General features: G+C 43.9%; 1 long non-coding RNA gene across 2 annotated transcripts in view; it reads right to left on the bottom strand.

The window, feature by feature from the left end:
* LOC110346262 (uncharacterized) overlaps nt 1-22,242 on the bottom strand; it is a 120,308-nt gene that overhangs the window by 25,712 nt on the left and 72,354 nt on the right. The window lies entirely within an intron of this gene.

Below are 22,242 nucleotides of genomic sequence, written 5' to 3'. Positions count from 1 at the left end.
GTGAAGAGTAGGAGGCTTCCAGGCCAACCTATCACCATTCCCAGCACAGAGGAGGTGAGCCACATGGGCACCAGCAGCATCCCAACACTACCACCACCCACCCCTGTCGAAATTAGAAGACACGTAAACAAGGCTCAGAACCAGACTTCCAGATGACCTACAGCAACCCCAAAGGGAAACGAGACAGAACACTATGATACTCAACCACCTGGACTCCCTGAACTGGCAACAAAAGAGGATCTGGAAAAAATGAAATTAGAAATAATTTCTCAGATAACAGTAGAGATTGTGCCCATAGTGCAAGACATGATTAATAAATCTAGAGAGGACACAGATAAAAAAAAATAGAGGAGCTGAGGAACATGATGGAATCCCAACACAGGAAACAAATGGAATCCTTAAAATAGATGCAAACAGATTTCCAGGAGATTAAAAACTCCATTGAAAGTTTACTTGGCAGAATGAGCCAATGTGAGGGCAGAATTTCAGATATAGAAGATAAGATTGCAATTAGTGACCAGGAAAAGAAAAATTTCTTTAACATTGTAAGGGACCATAAGAAATCAATCGAGCGGGTGTTAGACCATGCAAAGAAGAATAACATAAGACTGATTGGAGTCAATGAAGAAACAGGAGAGAGTGCAGATGACATAAAAAAAACTGTTCATAGAAGTAATGGCAGAAAACTTCCCAAGCAGGGGAAAAGAACTTGACATACAGATAAGTGAGGCATATAGGACTCCAAATAGCCTTGATCAAAAAACATCTACACATAGACACATAATTGTTAAGATTCCAGAAACCCAACAGAAGAACAAAATTCTACAAGCAGTTAGAGAAAAGAAACAAATCACATACAGAGGAAAGCCCATCAGAATCACAGCAGACTTCTCAATGCAAACCCTCAAGGCAAGAAGGGGTTGGAGTAAGTATTGCAAGCCCTAAAGGAAAATAGCCTCCAACCCAGATTGATGTACCCTGCAAAACTATCTTTCACAATTGATGAAGAAATAAGATATTTTCACTACAAACAGAACCTTAGGAACTTCATGAATACCAAACCAGCACTCCAAAAAATTTTAGACAAAATCCTAGGAAAAGACAACAAGGAACACAACCAAAGGAAGCCCAGCAGAATGAATCCACTGGGCATGACAAGAAATTAAAAGCAAAGGGGGAGAATCCAACAAAAAGAAAAAGTCATGACAATGATAACTGAATACATATCAGTTATAACCATCAATGTTAATGGTCTCAACTGACCAAGCAAAAGAAATAGACTGGCAGAATGGGTAAGAAGGAAGATCCAACAATATGCTGCATACTAGAAACACACTTAATTCAAAAAGACACTGATAGATTGAAAGTTAAAGGGTGGAAAACAATACTCCATGTGACAGGAACCTGAAAAAAAGCAGAAGTAGCTCTCCACTTTGCAGACCAAGTGGATTTCAAACCAACACTAATTAAGAGAGATGAAGAAGGACACTACATCCTTGTAAAGGGAACAATCTAGGAGGAAGAGATGACAATCATAAATACCTATGCACCAAGCACTAGTGCACCCAACTATATAAAACAAATACTAACAGACATGAAAAATCATATAAGCACTAATACAATAGTAGTGGGGGACCTCAATACCCCATTGTCACAAATAGATAGATCAACTAGACAAAAAATGAGCAATGAAATACTAGAAATCAATCAAACTCTTGAACAAATGAACTTAACATGTTTACAGAGTGTTCCACCCCCACAAAATCAGAATGCACATTCTTTTCATCTGCATACAGGTCTTTCTCCAAAATAGACCACATACTCACAAATAGAACATGTTGAAGCAAGTGCAAAGGAATTGAAGCTATCCCCTGTATATTATCAGAACATAGTGCAATGAAATTGGAGATCAATAGTAAAGAAACCACAAGAATTTCATAAACACATGGAAATTGAATAGCACACTTCTGAATAACCAATGAGTCACAGAGGAAATTAAAGGAGAAATGAGACAGTTCCTACAATTAAATGACAATGACAATACAACATATGAGAATCTATGGGACACAATGAAAGTAGACTCACGAGGGAAATTCATAGGAGTGAATACTCACCTTAGGAAAACAGAGCGAGCCCAATTAAACAACCTGATGCTGAACCTCAAGCTTCTAGAAAAAGAAGAGCAGGACAAACCCAAAGCTCATACAAGGGAGGAAATTATAAAGATCAGAACAGAAATCGATGCAATGGAGACTAAGAGAACAATACAAAAAAATCAATGAAACCAAGCTTTGGTTCTTTTAAAGAATAAACAAAATTGACAAACCCTTAGCCAACCTTATCAGAAAAAAGGAAAGAAAAGGCCCAAACCCATGCAATTAGGAATGAAAAGGGTGAAATGACAACAGACCCAGCAGAAATCCAGAGGATCATCAATACCTACTTCCAGAACCTATATGCCAATAAGATGGAAAACTCAGAAGAAATGGACAGATTCCTAGATATGTATGAATTTTGAAAGTTGAACGAAGAAGACCTAAAAATTCTAAACAACCCAATGTCAATCAATGAAATTGAAAATGAAATTAAAAACTTACCAACTAAGAAAAGCCCAGGTCCTGATGCCTTCACCACTGAATTCTAAAAGACATTTGGAGAAGAACTACTCCCACTGCTGTTTAAACTCTTCAATGAAATTGAAAGAGAAACAATACTCCCACATTCATTCTTAAAAGCAAGCATCACCTTGATCCCCAAAGCAGAGAAAGACCCAACCAAAAAAGAGAACTATAGGTCAATCTCACTAATGAATATAGATGCAAAAATCCTTAATAAGATACTAGCAAATAGAATGCAGAAGATCATCAAGAAGATCATACACCCTGATCTAGTGGGATTCATCCCAGGGATGCAGGGATGGTTCAATATACACAAATCAATCAATGTAATACACTATGTCAATAGAGCCAAGGACAAAAACCATATGATCATCTCAATAGATGCAGAAAAAGCATTCAACAAAATCCAACATGCATTTATGATAAAAACACTACAAAAAATTGGAATACATGGTCTCTACCTCAATCTGATAAAAGCCATCTATGAAAAACCAACAGCCAATATCATACTAAATGGTCAAAACCTGAAATCCTTCACACTAAAATCAGGATCAAGACAAGGATGTCCACTATCACCACTCCTGTCCAATATAATCTTGGAAACATTAGCCAAAGCAATTAGACAAGAGAAAGAAATAAAAGGAATAAAAATAGGAAATGAAGAAGTCAAATTGTCATTATTTGCAGATGACATGATAACTCTATATAGAAGATCCCAAGAACTCCACCAAAAGTCTTCTAGACTTAATAACCAAATTCACTAAAGTAGCTGGTTACAAGGTCAACACACACAAATCAATAGCTTTCCTCTACACAAATGACAGACTCACTGAGAGAGAAATAGGCCAAACAATTCCTTTCATAATAGCATCCAAAAAACTGAAATACCTAGGAATCAACCTAACAAAAGAAATCAAAGACCTCTTCTCTGAAAATTATACTACTCTGAAAACAGAGATTAAAGATGATATCAGGAAAATGGACAGACCTCCCTTGCTCCTGGGTAAGAAGGATCAACATAGTGAAAATGGCCATACTTCCAAAACTGCTATATAGATTCAATGCAATCCCAATTGAAATTCCAGCAGCATACTTCACAGACCTTGAGAAAACAATCCAAAAATTCATTTGGAACAAGAAGAGACCCAGAATAGCAAAAGCAATTCTAGGTAACAGAGACATGGCAGGGGTTATTACAACCCCCATCTTGAAACTATACTACAAAGCTACTGTGATAAAAACAGCATGGTACTGGCAAAGAAACAGACCAGTGGACCAGTGGAACAGATTAGAAGAGGCAGAAAGAACTCCAGACACACTCAGCCATCTCATCTTTGACAAAGGAGCCAAACACCCTCACTGGAGGAAAGATAGCCTCTTTAATAAATGGTGCTGGAAAAATTGGGTTTCAATTTGCCAAAGATTAAAACTAGGCCTACATCTCTCACCATGCACTAAACTAAAACCAAAATGAATTAAAGATCTAAATATTAAAACAGAAACGCTGAACTGGCTGGAACAGAGGTCAGGTAGAACTCTTGAAGACAATGGTGTAGGAAAAGACTTTATGAACAAAACCTCAGTTGCCTGTGAACTAGCACAAACAATCAACAAGTGGGATCTCTTCTTATTAAAAAGCTTCTGCACAGCAAGAGAAACCACAAGCAGAGTGAAGAGACAACCCACAATGTGGGAAAAAAATTTCACCTGTTGTTCCTCAAACAAAGGTCTACTACCTAGAATCTATAAAGAGCTTTAAAAAGTCAGACCTTCCAAATTAAAGACCCAATCCAAAAATGGGCATCTGAAATGAACAGACATTTCTCATACAAAGAAGTTAAAATAGCAAATAAACATGAAAAAATGTTCAACATCACTGGTCATTCGAAAGATACAAATGAAAACAACTCTGAGATTCTACCTCACTCCAGAAAGAATGGCTGCTATCAAGAAATCAACCAATAGCAAATGCTGGCGGGGGTGTGGGGAAAGAGGAACCCTGCTCCACTGGTGGTGGGAGTGTAGACTGGTGCAACCACTGTGGAAATCAGTATGGAGATACCTCAAAGAACTAGGACTGGAAGTCCCATTTGACCCTGCTATCCCCCTGCTGGGGATCTTCCCCAAAGAATTAAAAGAATCATACCACAGTGATATATGTGTGCCCATGTTCATAGCAGCACAATTTGTAATAGCTAAAGCTTGGAAACAGCTCAAATGCCCATCAACTGGAGACTGGATAAAGAAAATGTGATTTTTTTATAAAATGGAATACTATTCAGCCATAAAAAATGAGAAATTAGAGATATTTATAGCTAAATGGATGCACATTGAGGTGATACTCTTAAGTGAAATAAACAGGAGACACATACATAAATACCAAATAGTTTTCTCTATTGTGAGAAACTGAAAGTGTAAATAAGGACTAAAAGGTATAATAGATAATAGGAAGAAAAGGGACAAAAGGGAAGGGGAAGTGGGAGGCGTAGGGGAAAGGAAAGAAGGAAATGGAATCAATATGAGAAAATGAAAAACTGGAAACAAAGTCTTTGTAAATAGGGAGGGATGGAGGGGGTGAAGGGAGGGCAGGGGAAGGAGGAAAATAAGAACCAAGAGAGGTTATGTAAAGGTGCAACTTTCCAATGATGAATGTCAGTATATTGTACACCTAAAATGTACCAATAAAATTAATTTTAAAAACTTTTAGGATTAATTTAAATTCACTTTGCTATTGAGTGTTTTCAGTTTTAGTTTCACACAGTGGCCTGTGCCTATAGTCTTAGTAAGGTAGGAAGAGCACTTGACCCAGAAGTTTGAGACTAGCTTGAGCAATCCAGCAAGACCCCATCTCAAAAAAAAGAAAGAAAGAAAGAAAGAAAGAAAGAAAGAAAGAAAGAAAGAAAGAAAGAAGAAAGAAAGAGGGGGATGGAGGGAGGGAGAAGGAAGTGGAAGGGGAAAGGAAAACAGAGAGAGAGAGAGAAAGGAAGAAAGAGAGAGAAAGAGAGAGAAGAAGATTAATTCATTTTCCCATCAGTTAAGGCCGTTTACCCACCAATGTATACTTTTGCATCTTTTATAACTATACCTATGCAAAATCATCATTCTTTTGACGTTAACATGTTCTCCCTGAGTATGCCCTGACTACAGCGTTTTTTCTTGTGTTTGTTTCGTTTTGGTAACAATCAGAATTGGCCATTCGCTGAAGGACAGAAAGCGCCAGGAGCTCCTGAGCCCCACACGTGGAGAAGCTTAAGTGTAACTAACCTGAAAGGGCCGGCGACCATCTGCAGTTGCCGCTAGGCGGAGGTCACAGCACTGCTCCGCCCGGGCGGGCCTGAGCCCGGGCTCGCCCTGCCACCTCCTCCCCAAGCCCAGCAGGGGAGGGGCCTGGCCCCGCTTGCCTGCCTGTGGCGCCCTGCGCCTTCTCAGATGCCCACGGAGACACTGACAGCGCCGAGGCCTCAGTCCGCCACCTCTCTGTGCTTGGACCTCAGCCAGGAGCGTCCAAGAAGGGAGCTCACGTCGGCGCGGAGCTCACGTCGGCCTGGCCAGGCCAAGGCCTCTGCAGCATCCCTACGCCTATCCCCGGAGTCAGCTTTGCAGATCGGTTCTCTCCGCTGACGCTTCTGCTGATGTGTTCGAGCAGCTCAGCAGCTCCTGCTGTGGCCCCCGGCCTAATCACCCTCCTGGTCCTTCCGATGTCAGGAGCCCCCGAAGTCCTATTTCGGTCCAAACAGAGGTGGGCACGACATCCGGAGTGCAGCCCCGCAGGGCCACTGCCGCTCCACGCAGCAAGGTGACTTCGGAAAGCACACCGGGCCTGTCCTGAAAGTGGAAAGCCGTGGCCATCCCATCCCGGCTGGCCTCTGAATCCGGACCACTCTGCTCAACACCTAACAGCTCAAAGCATGCTTGGATTTGGGTTTCGGAACGAAAACAGAGGAATTACTTTAAAAGTTATTAAACCTACAGAATTGAATGAACTCTGTTTGTAATTACATTTAATTACATACTTAGTGTGATTGAAGAATACTATGAATGTTTAATTTTTAAAATTTATTACAGTAAGAGATACATTGCTGTTAATCCTTCTCAGAATTCTCCCCCTCACTTTGAACACAGGATCCCGCTGTTCTCGCCACTCTCTGCAGCGTTTCTGGAAGTGCTCTTTCGTGAGTGTCTAACGGTGCTGTCCTAGCTGCTTCCGTGTCCCGAGTCAACGTGAAACATTTACAATCCCGCCTTTCTGTTGGACAGATGGCACTCCGCAGCAGCACTCACAGAATTTTGATCACACTTCAGAAAGACACTCACAGCAGAGGACTCTGGAGCTGCTTCAGAAAGTGACGAGAACCACAGGATAAGTGTGTTTGAAATGAGGGCGAATATTTTGAGGCAAGTTAATGGCAGTGTGTCTTCTACTGTAATAAATTTTCATTTATGCATTCATGTGTATTTTGATCACACTTGAAGATAACTTGAATATATGTGTATATATGTATACCGGATCTACAGTGCTATGTAGTAAGGCTGCGATTCCAATTTCCGGGAAGCTCCTCCATGAGAACTGGTGACGGTCCTTAGCAGAAGTGGGGTCTCCCTTCCCGTGCGCTAGCTTTCCTTGTTTGCTTGCACTCCTGTTTGTTTGGTTGGTTGGTTTTTTTGACCACTTCCCCATAGTTTAGTCATTTTCACTCCACATGAAAACTCTAAAAACCTGCTTTCTTATATTTTATTACCCAGCCCTCTGCTTATAACACTGATCGGCAAGCACTTCTAGGGTTCTCACCAGGGTTCCGGGTCTCATTCCCGCCTGCGCTCTCGGAAGAAAACTGCCAGCCCCTGTTCCCTAGGTTATGTGGCTCTGTGACCCTGACCCTGAACACAGCTCTGCCCTGGGCAGCCCCAGGGTCACTTCCGTTCACCATCCAGGTCAGGGATGGGGTAGGAGCTGCCCCTCAGGCCAGGCTACGGCGAACCCTCTGACGGCGTCTGCGGAGCTTGCTCCACTGCACAGCACGGTACCCAGCGGTACCTCGCTGCTCCTTCAGAGACTTGAGCTTCCCGGGCCGTGTTAGCTGCTTGGAACTGAGCGTGGCCCATGGTGGCATCTGAGAAATGCTGCTTTCTTTTATTCCTCCCAACCAGCCTTGCTATTCGAATTATTTCAGACCAAATACACAGGTGCCTCGGTTTACAAACACTATCCTTTCCACAATTCTGGTCACAAACCGAGTTGGACAAGAATAGAATCAAATCAATGGCAAGGTTCGATATTGACCTTATGGGGAAATTTAATTTGGTTCTCGTCCAGTTTGGAGAATAGTGCCTGAACTCAGCCCCCAACAGTGCCTGACTCCATCTTGGACAACGGTGTGTTTCTCACCTAGTTAAACTGCTGCAAGGATCAGAAGACACCAGCGATCCCAGCTGCACACATGTGTCCACCAGTTGTGCGGGGCTCTGCAGTTCAACCCCTGAGGCCACATCTGCCCGCTGCCTACCGCAGCCTCCACTCAGCTGTGCTGAGGTCCATGGCTCCCTGGCCAGTGAACTCCAAGATGGATTCATTATATTTCGACTCATGGCAGCTTTAGAGAAGCTGTCAAATCATGTCAGTCAGACTTGGTGGGCAGCTAGGAGCCCTGTGGAGACTGGTATGTAACTGGCTTCCTGGTTGAAATTGAAGTCTATTGTTGGCAGTGAGAGGAAAGTAGCAGTCTGCTGGCTTCGTTCAAGAACTGTGAGGACTAGGTGTTCACACTCAGGGAAAACTACTGGCGCTTGGTTCACACCTAGCCCTTTCTGCATGGCTGTCACACAAGTAGTCACTACTTAAAAGAAGTTAGCTCTTGGTCTAGTATGATAGGCATTTGTTGGCTTGCTTGCTTGCTTGTTTTTAGTGGTGCTAGGGAATGAAAGTAGGCTTTTGCACAGAGCTACATTCCCAAGCTTTCTTTTTATTTTTTTTAAGCATGGTCTCTGCAAGTTGTCCAGGCTGGGGTTGAACTTGTGATCCTCCTACTTCAGACTCCCAGAGTGCTGGGTTAATAGACATGTATGTGGCACCACACCAACTCAAGCTAGTTAACTTTAATATGTCAATTTGGAAAGATCATGGTGCCCAGATAACCTGGTAGTTGCATCAGGCTGATGCTGTGAAGTCATTTCCAGTGGGGTTGACGTGTAAGCCTCCTGCAAGTGAAACCGATGGTCCTCTGCACTGTGGGAGGCCTGGTGACCAACGAGTGCTGTCCTCTCAGGAAGAGGGGCCTGGCAGCTGATGGGGCTGCAACATCCTTGCTTCCCTGTGTTGCCAGCCTTGCGGACTTCTGATTTCACAATTATGTAAGCCAGTTCCTTAACATAAATATTCTTTAGACATACAGGAGGCTGTGCATATCCTTCTACAGGTATCTGTGTAAGATACACATGTTACACACACGTATCTACGCATCTGCCCAGCATCTCCAGCCATGGATAGCCTCATCCCGAGCTCCTCAGAGAGATGCTGGAGCAAGTGAAGAGCGATGGCATGCCACCCACTGCCCTGCCACATGCTGCATGAAGCCAAGCACACCGTGCTACCAAACGTCACCAGTCACCCTCCTAGGCAGGGCCCACGCATCCCTGCAGGCACTCGGGTTTCAGGCAGGTGGAGCCGGGGCACGGTGAAGGGCTGGTGGGCAGGGGCCAGACATTTGTCAGACACTCCCCTTTGATCTTGCCGATCTGGCCTGCAGCAGTGTGCGAGTGAGCACCAGGCTGCTCCTCCAGCGCCCTCTGCATGCGGCCGGCCACACCTCCAGTACTTCATCTCCAGTGCTTCAGGTGAGGACTCAGGTTCCATTCCACATCTGTTTACCTTAGCACAAGATGCCTTCACATTAAATCTGTCCCTGAAAGGAAGTTAAAAACCTTTAGGTTCTTAGATAATAATTTCAACTCTTGCATTTTGGACAGTAAGAATACAGTTTGAAAATGTTCTTTGCTATTAGGGCAAATAACTTCTCGTGGTGATTACTACCAATGATCTGAACGGATAACACTTTTTAAATCTTATTTTTTTCAAATGATTTCATCTAGATCTTCATGCAACTTAAATATTTAATTTTTATGCAAATTAAATATTGATTTTCTTCCATACTGCTCTGTATTTTATTGTTACTATGAATTCTCTGTAGATTTTCCCAGGGTCCACTTCAAACATTATCATTCTCTCTGTTTATTGTGATTAGATAAGAGATGAGAAACACTCCTTACAGTCTATTTTTCCCATATATCAAGAAATCCCAAAACTGTTTCTACACCATCTACTCCAATAAATCTCCCAAAAGCAAATCACATGCCCAGTTCACCATTACACCCTCCATTTCTTGTCTAGTGATGAATGGATATGCTAAATGAATGAGTAAGTGATAACTGTGGAGAGGGACAGTCGCTTTCTTTCAAAATAAAACTTAAAGACTGTAGCCATTTCTTTATGGATAAGAGAACAAATGGACCCAAATTCTTTTGAGAAATTCATTTTTCTTCACATCAACACTTTGAACTTTGAATAAGAATTCACATTACTAAGAAGAAAAAAGGAATTCTTGGTTAACATCGAAGACGATCAGTAATGGGCGGTGTCAGCTCTGACCCCTCTCACTACCTGACTTTTCCCAAAAATCAATCTCTCCCCCCGCCCCTGGCCTTGTTCTTAGAAACAACTATGCATAATATTTCAAATCTTTTAAGTTTTTTAAATAGGTCCTTAAAATATTTTGTTCCTGTAAGTGAGCAGTTGCCTGCAAAGAAAGGTTTTCCTGCTGTTCTTAAGACACCTCTCAACAGTTTCCACGGCTCCTCTCTGACATAGCTGCTTGAGGGACTCTTTTGCTGGATTTTCACTACACATCAAAATGCATACATCCAAACTATCAGCACATAAAACAAAACCAAACAGCTAAAGATATGTGCAAAGTTTTAGTATGACTGCGTTAGCAGCACACCCTTCAATGAAGTTCCGCTAGGTAAATCTAGTTGCAGGACTTTCTCAAATTTCTAGGCTTTCTGGTGTGCTTGCCATTCTCACAGAGTCAGAAATAGAAACACCCTTAGATATTTTCTCCTCTAAGAGTACCTACCGTCTACCGGGAAGGAATTAAATTTCAGGAACATTTGCTTTGACCTTAGATAAAAGTTTCTGCAGGAATAAAAGAAAAAGCAATGCATAAATATGCAAGGAACGGGGGCCAAGGAAGTTTATTTTTTCTCCCAGGTTTGTGCACCATACTGGGACAGTTGGAATACTTTTATGTATTGCCTGGTTAATCCAGAGCCCAGTAGAATCCATGGCCCACCCTGTTTTGTGGTAGTAGAAGCTCAACTGTTAGGTCACTGTAAGAAAACCTCCATGGACTTGACTTAGCCAGGTTTACCCAATTTAATTACACATTCCTTTGGTACCTGTGTGATTAATCGGTTTTTAATTGAGATCCATTGTTTCACATGTCTGGCAAACAAATGAGAATGGGTGCAAGCATCATGAATGTTGATAGCATAAAAATGAGTGGTATTTACAAAATCCTTTACAGAGAACAATCAAAAAGCACTGACTCCTGACATCCAAAAAGAAAGGCAGGCTCCTGAAAACATTGCAGTATGTCATCACCGCCTTATTCATCAGACAAGGCGTCATGACTTCTGGCTCCTGCCAAGGTCAAAATGACATGGAAATTAAAGAATTCGAATCAATTCAGGGCACCTTCAGCACAGCTAAAGACACGCGGGAAAGAGGACTGCAGAGCTGCTGTAGAGAGTGACAAGGACGATGGGATGAGAGCGTCTGAAGGGATGGGAAGGACTTTGAGGGGGATTCGTGGCAATCTGTCTTTTAGAGTAATTTTTTTAAACACACACCGTATTTTTCCTTCACCTCCATTATCCAGCTTGCAAGGCTTTCAGAAGACCCTTAAAGCTAAAGGCGTACACAGTTCAGACATACTGTCTTCTTCAAACTTGTGCTCTTGATTAATGTGTTTTCTCACTGTCACAAACCTCTTTGCTTACTCATGTAACATGACAGCTGAACAGACAGACCATGGAAGTTCTTATTAAACAGAGACATATCTGATTCTAAATGATTTCCCTACTAAGCAAAAGGCAATTTCATACTTGCCTAGAAAAGACCACTTTGTTAACATGCCCAGAAGGATTTCTTTATTACTTTATTGACAAACAATAGCTCACAACTGTCCTCTCATGCCCAAATCGATTCCATTTTTTCTATATAAAAAGATCACGAGAAAAACAAAACTACTGTAACTTGTTTTTGAGATTTTGCCAGTATATAATTTTTTTAAAATATTGATTCTAAACAGCTAGACACTTGCTGTTCTCCCTAGTTGTACAATTGTCTGAGTTTAGTGTCCTAAAGAAAAAATGCTAAGTAGCTAGGCCTAACATTGTCCTCAGAATTGTAGACCCTGCAGAAAAAGAAGAAAATAACAACACATGCAAAGTATGTCTACTCTTTTGTACATTAGTATTCTCAAATAGATTGGAAACAGGGCCAAGTTCAAGACAGGTCAGAGCTATTTGCAGTATAAGCCAAATAAATTAAATATTGAGGTTTAACAAAAATCTTAAGGCTTAAATTTCTTTTCCATAATACAACAATTAGCTGATAACTCAAGCTCTGTGTATAGTGTATTTGTTTTTTAAAATCTCCAAATTCCATTTCATTTTGCTAAATTTTACTGGATGTATGCGCATGTGTCCCTAATATGACACAGTAGAGCTGGGAGGAGTTGGAATGCCTTGTGAGCTGGCTGCTAAACATATCTCAGGGCAAAGCAGTGTCTCCAGCACTCTCAGGCTAGAGGTCTTAAGGGACCTGTCCCAGGTCGTGCAGCTGGACAGTGACTGAGGCAGGACTAGCCCAGGCTAGGGCTAGCTTCCAGGGGCCTGGCGTGGTGGCAGACCCTGAGAGGGTCTGCCCCATGAGAGGGTTGGGGAAGAGGGTTGTCAATCACCCTTACTGCTGAGGACAAGATGCTGTACCCGTTAATCAGAATGCGATCCTTCCTTTAGCAAAATCTCAAAGTGATATCTAGTGGAATACCTTGTCTCTATGGAGAAATTTAATTAAACTGCAGTCCCTTTATACTAGCACAAATATTGTGAGGGAAAACAACTCAACTCCTCTGACACTTTTGTAAATAGGTTTAGTGGAATCCATTCTGTTTACTTTTACTGACATTTGTTTTTCAGTCAATTATCCCCCATGGTTATTTTTCCCCTCGTAATTTATTGCTAGCAATTTATCTATAAGAATAAATACAAGTAATTCCTTTCTTCAGTACAGGCATCAGAGCTTAGGTTAATAATAGCTGAAGACAATAAACACACATGTTACCCCTCCTCTTTTCTTGCCCTGATATTTCTAGTTGGCTTATAAGTCAGACTGGTGGCAACAGGAATCCTGGTAGAGAAAAACTGAACCTCAATGGTATTAGGAGTTTTCTCCTCACATAGCCCTAAAATCTTGGAAAAATAGCAGCCTTTACAGGATCAGCCAGGTGACTAAATGCAACAAGTTTTTAAATTTTTTTCTTGTACTCATTTGCCCCTAATTGTCACATACCCTGATGCGGTAAATTTCTGGGAAGTCGAAAAGTTCAGAAAGTCATCTTCCCCAAGAGTTTATGTTTTTTATGCCAGGAAATCCCACTGAGTGTACTCCACAAAATTAATTTCAGAGGTTGAAACACAGGGTGCATAGAGCAGGGCTCTGCGAGTGCCCTGGGCAGCAGGTCACTGGAGACCTGTGGCAGCAGTTCAAGTGGCCCGGGGTGGAACCAGGGTCACATTCTGCCCAGGGGTCCTGGGCTGCAGCTGGAGCCCAGGGTGCAGACGACCAGGCGCTAGGCCGGCTGCCAGGAGACTTCAAGATGGCAGCGGGGAGAATGCAGTGCCGCCCTCCCCCTCTGGGCCGCCCTCCTCGCCTCGGGCACCCACAGCCTCGCTCCCACCCGGACTCCCGCCGGAGGTAGAGAAGGCAACCCTGCAATCCTTACTGCTGCTTTCAGACGCTCTTCCAGCCCCTCCTCCTGAAAGCCCCTCATTGTGAGTCTCTGCCACAGGTGATGCCACCGTCATCCCTCATTGTCGCTGTCGTCAAAGCCCAGGCCTTCCATCTCCTCCACCGGCCCAGACCCTCATGCCCACAGTCATGCCCCAGAGACCTAGCCACTCCCAAGGGGTGTCTTCTCCTGGTGTCAGGAACCTGCACCTGCTCTGCCACTGCCCTACCACATTATCAGGTGCACACATTCTGTACCCCGTCACTTTCCTGTCCTGCAAAGCCACTGGCCAGGCTGTTTTTACTATTCCTCATCCACTCAGGGTCCATATTTTCTCCTTATGCAGTCTGAACTTGGTCGCCAGTGGCTATTGACTCCCTGGTCCCTTTTCTGCTTGGCAGAACCGTACTTCTATTTAAATACAAATTTTTGCCTCTCTGCCCTGTCCCAAGGCCATTGGAGTATGGTAAGGGGCACAAGTCCGAGGGGCTGACGCATCTGACGCATGGCTCAGCACACCCAGGGTGCCTGTCCTTCGACACTGTGTGTCTATGATACCCCAGAAAGCAACAGATATGTTCAGGAAAGACAGATCACAAGACTGACTTTGTATCCTCCAGCTCACCAAGAAATGTCTGTATGTCAGTCAACCAAGTAACTATCAGGTATCAGGAGGGGAGGTGCTGTGGATGAATGGGCTTTCCAAGATACCATGACAAGGAGCAGAAGGACACAGAACTACAGACTCTGAGCAAAATACCTTCCACTGTTGTGAACTCCAGTGAAAAAGGAAGAAAACTTAGAGGTGTGCACCTGTAATGCCAGCACTCTGGGAAGCTGAGGCAGGAGGATTAAGATATATCAACCTGGGCAACATAAGGAGAGCCTTCTCAAAATTACAAATAAGAAGGGCTGGGGATGTAGGTCAGTACAAGGGTCCTAGATTCAATCCGGGGGGGGGGGGAGGAGAGAGAGAGGGAGAGAGGAGAGAGAAGGAGGGGAGAAGAAAGGAAAGGAAAGAAAATTCCCTAGCCCCAAATAAAATACATTGCTGCCCTTTCCCTAGGCAGGGCAGGCATCATTTACAGTACAATAAGGGTAGAAGAGAGGCCAAACAGCTGGGGCCTCAAGAAAACCAAGTAATTTCTTGTGAGTCCTGAAGATGGACAGCATTTCCGTCAGCCGGGCCCAAATGCTCCCCGGCAGTAGAGTGGGAAGATGGCGATCAGGTGCCTAAGCTGTCCCTACTCCTGTCTCCTCCTCATGGGCCCAGTAGACTTGCGCCAGTCCTCATTAGGAGAGTCCACATACACCAGGCTCAGGCAGCTCTGACACACTGATGCCTCGGCGGGCATGTGAGGCCCAGCTTGTCTGCTCATCACTGATGGCCACACACTCAGGGATGGGGTGCCCAGGCTCAAAGTAACTCGCCAAGCTATTCGATCTCAGATTAAAACACCATGATGCCCCATGTCTGAAGGTAGTATTGGGTCTACACTCAAAGTCCCGTTTGATACCTGTGAGCCATAAGTTTCCACTACTCTAGGAAGCTGATAATGGCAGGATGATTTCATTACAAAGTGGGAGGTCTGTTTTTTATTTTGGGAGTTTGTGGTTGTTGCTGCTGTTGTTGTTGTTCGCTAGGATGAGTTTAAGTTCAGAAAGAATTTTCCCTTCCTACCAAGATACTTAAGAGTATATATCAATACATACGATGTAGAAATATAGATACACAGATACAGATATTTAGTAAAATAATCATAAGTATAAATGACTCCTTAAAATTTAGCAATAGAATATATTTTGTAAGACATAAATAGAAAAGAATCAACTAATTAGAAAATCTTTCCATTTCTCTTATATTATTTTCACCTAAGGGCAGTTTCCAAATCAAAAGATAAAGGTTCTTCTAGACTTTACAAAAATCAACCAGTGAGGGCTGGGGATTTAGCTCAGTGGTTTCGCCACCTGCTGTGCAAGCACAGGGACCCAAGTTTAATCCCTGGTACCAAAAAAAGAAAAAATCAACCAATGAATCTAGTCAAATCTCCCACCTTTAGTTTAGATGTTTCCAAAGCTTAAACTTTTTTAACATTTTAATTTTGTTTACAGAAGAGTTGCATCTGCGTATTTAGAATTCTAAGTAAAAGATCTGTACTGCCATAAAGCACATAATGTGAATATTCCTAGTATTCATTTTCTCTGTGACTATGATTAATATAGAAGCCACTGAGCCATTTCAACTAGCTCCTAGCCTTTGAACTTCATCTTTCCTCTCACTGCACTCATTCCCTGATGACCTCATCTAGCCACTTGGCTTTCAACATCGTACACACTGACAATCCTCAAATTTATACCTGGAGCCCAGACAGCAACTCTGAACACCAGACTCATGTATCCAGCTGCCTATTTGACATCTCCATTCATTAAAAGCCCGGACATACATTTCACACTTATCTTGTCCAACACAAATGTCTGATTTTCTTGTCCAAGTCTTCTCCCCCTACCATTTTTTTCCTTCTCAGTAAATAAGAATTCCATCTTCCCAGGTACCCAAGCCAACAATCTGGGAGTTATCTTCAACTTCTCCGTTTCTTTCACATCTGACAGCAAATCCATCAGCAAATCCCATCCATCCTACCTTCCAAGCTGCCCAGAGTGACCTCACTGTCTACAGGGAAACTCTGTCGATGCAAGGCACAGTATCTCTCACCTAGATTAGTCTCCAGCCTCTCTTCTTGCTCCCTGTAGTCTACTGGGTACATGGCCCACAGTGATTAAATAGAATGAGCAATTAAATGAATCCTGTCATCCTTTTCTTCAAAATCCTAAAGCCAGGCTGTCTCAGCCCACTAAAGGCAATCCCACCAGGCCCTATAGAACATGCACACCACACCCTCCACCTTCTCCACCCTATTACCTGTTGGGTTGGCCAGGGTTCTCCAGGGGAACCGAACCAATAGAATGTACATATAATTATGAGAGGATTCATTGGACTGATTTATAAGACCAGATGCTGAATAGTCCATAGGCTGTCTGTAGGATGGAGAGCAGAGGAAACCAGTAGCTGCTCAGGCCAAGAAGCTGAGAACCTCAGAAGAAGAGGCACCAGTGATGCAGCCCCAGTCTGAGGCTGAAGGCCCGGAAGCTTCCTGAAGAGGCTCTGGTACACGTGCATCTTCGAAGGCTGGAGAATCTGGAGTCTGATGTTCAAAGGCGATCACTCGCAGAAGCAAACAGAATGCACCTGCTAAAGAAGGTCAAGGGCACAGGTTCTTGAACTACCCATCTCTGGGGCACTCGGGCCCTGCCTACAGATGGTGCTGTCCATACTCGGGGTGTGTCTTTGCTGACTCCCATGTCAGGCCTGGAGACAGCCCCACGCACACTCACGCACACTCCCAGAACTGTGCTGCAGTAATTTCCAAGGCATCCCTCATTTCAGTCAGGTTGACAACCAAGATTAATCATCACAGCTCCACCCTTGTTGAGCTGACATGAAGCACATCCCATAAGTCATAGTTAATCTCCAAGTAAACATAATCATGAAGTCATAATTCATAATATACAAGGTATATCAAAAAACACTGTGAATGTTTCATTTTTAAAAATCTGTTATAACAAAAGACATATTTCCATAAATTCTCCTTAAAACGTTCCCCATCACCTCGAACACACTTAGCCCGTTATTCTTGCCACTTTCTGAAACAGTTCTGGAAGTCCTTCATTGTAAATATGTTCAGTTGCGCTATCCTGGCTGCCTCAATGCCCTGAATTGACTCAAAATGTTTACTTTTCAAGGTCATTTTGACTTTGAGGAAGAGCCATAGGTTGCACAGTGCCAGTCCCTGTGAATAAGGTGGATGAGGACACAGCGTCATGTTTTTATGAACATCAGCATTCACCATATTTTTGATCACCTTGTAAAGACACTCATAAAGAGGACTTTGAGAACCGCTTTGGAAAGTGGCAAGAACGATGAGATGCATGTGCTCGAAGCAAAGGGAAGGATTTTTAGGAGAATCAATGACAAGGTATCCTTTACCGCAATAAAGTTTTTAACTTAAACATTCACCATATATTTCATCTTCCTATCAGCATGCAACCAAAAACGTACTAACTCCCACCCAGAAGGGGAAGCAGAGCTCCTTCAGTGATCCTTGCTGTTCTCCTGGCCTCCTGGAGCCTAAATACACAATTTAGGAACATTTAAATATGATATAAATCTTACGTTGCCTGGGGAAGAAGAAGGCTAAAGAGAGCGGATTGCACTTAATATGCACTCATTCTTGACAAAATAAGGCGACACTGGCAACGGGCGACGCCTCTGACACACGCCCCGCCGCTGTCCCCTGCCCGCCTCTCAGTCGGCCTCCTCCATCCTGCACGCGTCGGAGGCGGCTTCCAACGCGGCCCAACTTCGTCCATCATCTTCTCGGGACTTCTGTCTGGAAAGTGCGTCCTGCTCCTCTCTGCCAACACCGCGCAGTTTATTTCATTTTCTCCACAGCCCCTTCCATATCTGACAGTTAATATTTTACTTATTTGTTTTTTCTTTTCCTCCACTACAATAGAAACTTCCTGAGAGCAAAGGCTTTGTCTATTTTGTTTCCGATGGCTTTTTAAAAAATGCTTAGCAAACAGAAGGAATTTTAAAAATTCATTGTGTGAATGTTGAAGAATTGAAAAACCACTAATACACAAATGCTATCAATACTTCAGGGGTTGGTCAGTATCCTAGCTAGCATGAGAAAAGCTCCATGGAATATTTTTCATTTCTCCTTCAAACGCTCTTAGAAACAAAATTTAAACAAGAATACTCCATATTGTGCAGTTAGTAAAATACCCACCTACGGTCATTCTTATCCAGGCTGAAGCATCCTGGCCTCAGAGCTCAGCTCTAGCTTCGTAACTGCTCTGGAGACAAGCAAGGCCCTGAGTAGCTCAGTACCCCCTCCTCTGCAAACCTCGCTGTGGACCCCATCGCGGTGCTGCAGGAGCGGGGTGGACAGAGTGTGTGCAGGCACGCCCAACCCTCTGGCCAGAACTGAAGGGCTCAGGGATGCAGCTCTGCAAACTGCGGCCTGTCCACAAAAGCCATGAGAGTTGCCAGAAAAAAGGTACAAAACATCCAGTTAAATTTGAATTTCAGATAAACAATGAATAATTTTTAGTAAATGTGTCCCAAATACTAGATCTGGCTACCTGAAATGTAGCCCACGCCTATTTTTGAACAGCCTGCAGGAAAGGAATGATTTCTCCACCTTTAATGATGGGGGGGGTGAAAATATTATTTTGTGAACAGTATATCAAATTTCAGAGCATATAAGTAAGGTGCTGTTGGGACAGAGCCACACGCCTTTGTTTGGTCGTATCCAGATGGCAAGGCGGCAGAGAGCTTATGGCCGCAAAGCCCAATATCTACTGCCCAGCCCGTAACCGAACAGCTGGAGGCCTCGGTGTGGGGTGCTCTCTCTCCATGCTCTCCCTGCCTGAAGACCGAGCACGGGCAGCGACACACTCCTTCCGCAGGGCCTCGGCTGAGGCTGAGGGGTCACACCGGAAACACGAAGCAGGAAACAGACAGGCACGCAGACGGAGGCGCGGGCTGTGGACCCTCCAGGGCTGCTGGACAGTGAGACAGCCATCGAGGGCTCCTTGAAGGAGGTGAGGTGGAGCTGAGGAATCGGGAGAGAGGATGGAGTTAAAGGACAAAACGTGTCAGACCTACAGTGGAGGACAGGATATCAGGACAGCAGGAAAGAGGAGAAGAAAGCAAGACTATAAAAGGTAATACTAGGAGAACAGACTCCTTAATTGTTTGCCAAGAGGTGAGTCTAAGTGAAAATGGACACACACAGATCAAGCAAAGATGTCATGATCCAAATTAGGAAAGGCGGACAGATGCAACCGGACCGAGTAAGGCAGCAGTAGAACGCTTTCTGAAGTGAGAAATCCTGGATTGTGTCTACGTGGTACACACACAGCCCTCCCTGCCGGAAGTGTTATCAGAGTCAAACAGAAAGGCCTGGGTGTGCGCTGCTGTTCCCTGAGAGGAAATGCAGACAGACACCTCCGGCTTCCATGACTGGAGAATCTCAATTCTCAGAGGGGCAACCGCAGCCCTGGAGCCTCACCCTTTCCCGCAAATATTTTCTACCCAGGCCCCAAAGTTAAAGTAACCAGTTCCTTGTCCTTAGGGCTAGAGAAACAGGAAGTGCACAGGCACCCCAGAGGAGACGGGCAGTGTGCACGCTCCGTCGGGCGACCAGTCTGTGGCCCTAACCTGGGACAGTGATTGCGGCCCATGAGCGCCACACGTGAGCCATCTTCCCGGCCAGGGCGCCTGACATGAGATGCCCGACTCTTTACTCCTCCTGAAAAGCCTATCAGCGCTGGAGAGAGTGAGAGTGATAGGGTCACAGAGGTGCCCCGGACGGCTCTAAATATATCCAAAGTGTAAATTATTTGCCAACTTCCGTGCTTCTGCTGTGTTTGGGACCTCCGATGCCCTCGCTTCTGACCTGCCGAACCACACTGCGGCTAAGTAGCACTGCTCTGTGCCCTCCCAAGGACTCATTCTCCCAGGGCACGGAAGTCCACGTTAATACTGACTGTGCGAAAAATAAAGCTAAGAAATCCTGTGAAGTTCCATCAAGAGCGGTGGCTTTCAGACCAACCTTTTCCTAACATGTGTCCATACCTTTGGGGAGCCAACATTCACACCTGACCAAGATATTCATCATGTCGTGCATTGGTTTGTTTATTCTCATTGGGTGAAGCGCACAAGACAGGAACCAGTGCCCTCATGTCATAGGTCACAAGGACAGAAATCTGACACATTCTAGGCAACCAACACATAATGAGATCCTGTTTTCTGCCTGGCCCACTTTTGGTGATAAAGATGAGTAGTCATGGGCCTGGCTCACTGTCTGGTGAGGGTGACAGACAAATGAAGCAACCTCAATGTATATGATTAAATAAAGTGGTAGACAGGAACACAGCATGCGGTGGGCCCACAGACAAGGAAACTGAGGCATGAGAGAATGCATAGAGAAAGCTTTGTGGAGGAGATGCTGCATGGGTCTCAAAGATCTTTACTGAGCAACTGCCGTATATCCTTAGTGTCTCCATCTGGTTTCCATGGAGACAGCATGGGACTGTGGTAAGGAAGCTCACAGGCTGGAAGGGGAGATCCACTTACCTGGAGCTCAGAGTCAAGTGGAAAGTCTTTCTGTTGACGCCCTTAGCCACTTTCCCCTAAGCTCCCATCTTCAAAGCAGCCTGTCCTGTCTTACAGCTCTGGCAGACAGTAACTCCAACAGTAACTCCTTAGCATGAAATTTTCCCCTTTGGGGAATAAACCCAAATGTAGGCAGGGGCGTGAGTCCTCCTTTTTCCATGACTGACACCTTGGAAAGAGCTGACGGCTCCAGACATGGAAATCTGACCCAAACTAAACCTGGTCCATTGTCTTATTAGTTTGAAATTCTGAACATAGGCACACAGAGTCCTGGATGTAAATCACATTAATGGCAACACCTACAAAGTATGACCACAAACTCCTGTCATCAAAGCCCACAGCCCTGCTTTCCCACAGCTGTGTGTTGAGCTGCTTTCAACTCTGAAGTCTTCCACATCTCCTTCCTGCCTAGCCTGGCCAGAGCGAGTGCTCAACCCCACAACTCATGGCCTCTTCGTGCGTGTCTTCCGTCCAGCGCCTCCCATCTGTGCCCAGTCTACCTGCATTTCCCTCAGGTCAGACCATCTGCTGAGAGGTGAACACTCCATACAGCTTGATATGCCCAATATTTCCTTCAGAGAAGGACTGGTGGGGCTGGTGGTTTATGAAGATACCATGTCAAAATCTAGAGGATTCGCTCCACGCCAGGAGGACTTCAGAACCTACTGAGTCTTGATAGTCCAGTGAAGGACACACTAGGATATATGGAGAATTACGAAAACATCTCAAATTACACCAATTCTGATTCCGGATCTTAGTTTTGTCACTCATTTAACCAAGAATACACAACTAGTAAAGGGGAGAGTTAAATTTGAAAGCCAATCTGGCTGCTTCCAAAATATGTATTTATTTATTTATTTATTTTTCTTTCTTCACTTAAATCAATGATTCTTGATTGGGAAAAAGGAACTACCTGGATATATTTTTGGGTTAATAACTCTGAGTACCATTGTCCTCCGGCAGGTGGAGGCAGGAATGGTGCCGAGGATGGCCCCAAGACAGTAAGGTATTTTCCTGTCCCAAAATATCAGGAAGCCTGACACTGAGAAGTCCTTCCTTAAGTAAAGGAAATAAACAAGTCTTTTGAAAAATGTGTGATCTGAATATGCAAAAACAAGAAGTTAAGTAAAGATCCCATTTGGTGAAAGATAGACTTTGGAATAATACGCAGTTGTGAATTATAGACAGATCTACTGATGTACAAAATATGTATTGCATATATTTAGATGGAAAAGATATCCTACAGAAGTTAGAGTATGATTCCATTTGGTAAATAAATTGCATATATGTAGGAAGAAGACTAGAAGACTAT

Source organism: Heterocephalus glaber, unplaced genomic scaffold (assembly GCF_053883595.1).
Source record: "Heterocephalus glaber isolate CG9 unplaced genomic scaffold, H.glaber_assembly_v1.0 deba00001688, whole genome shotgun sequence".
Classification (NCBI taxonomy): Eukaryota; Metazoa; Chordata; class Mammalia; order Rodentia; family Bathyergidae; genus Heterocephalus; species Heterocephalus glaber.
Note: the sequence above shows the minus strand (reverse complement) of the source record. Positions and strands in the feature narration are given on the sequence as shown.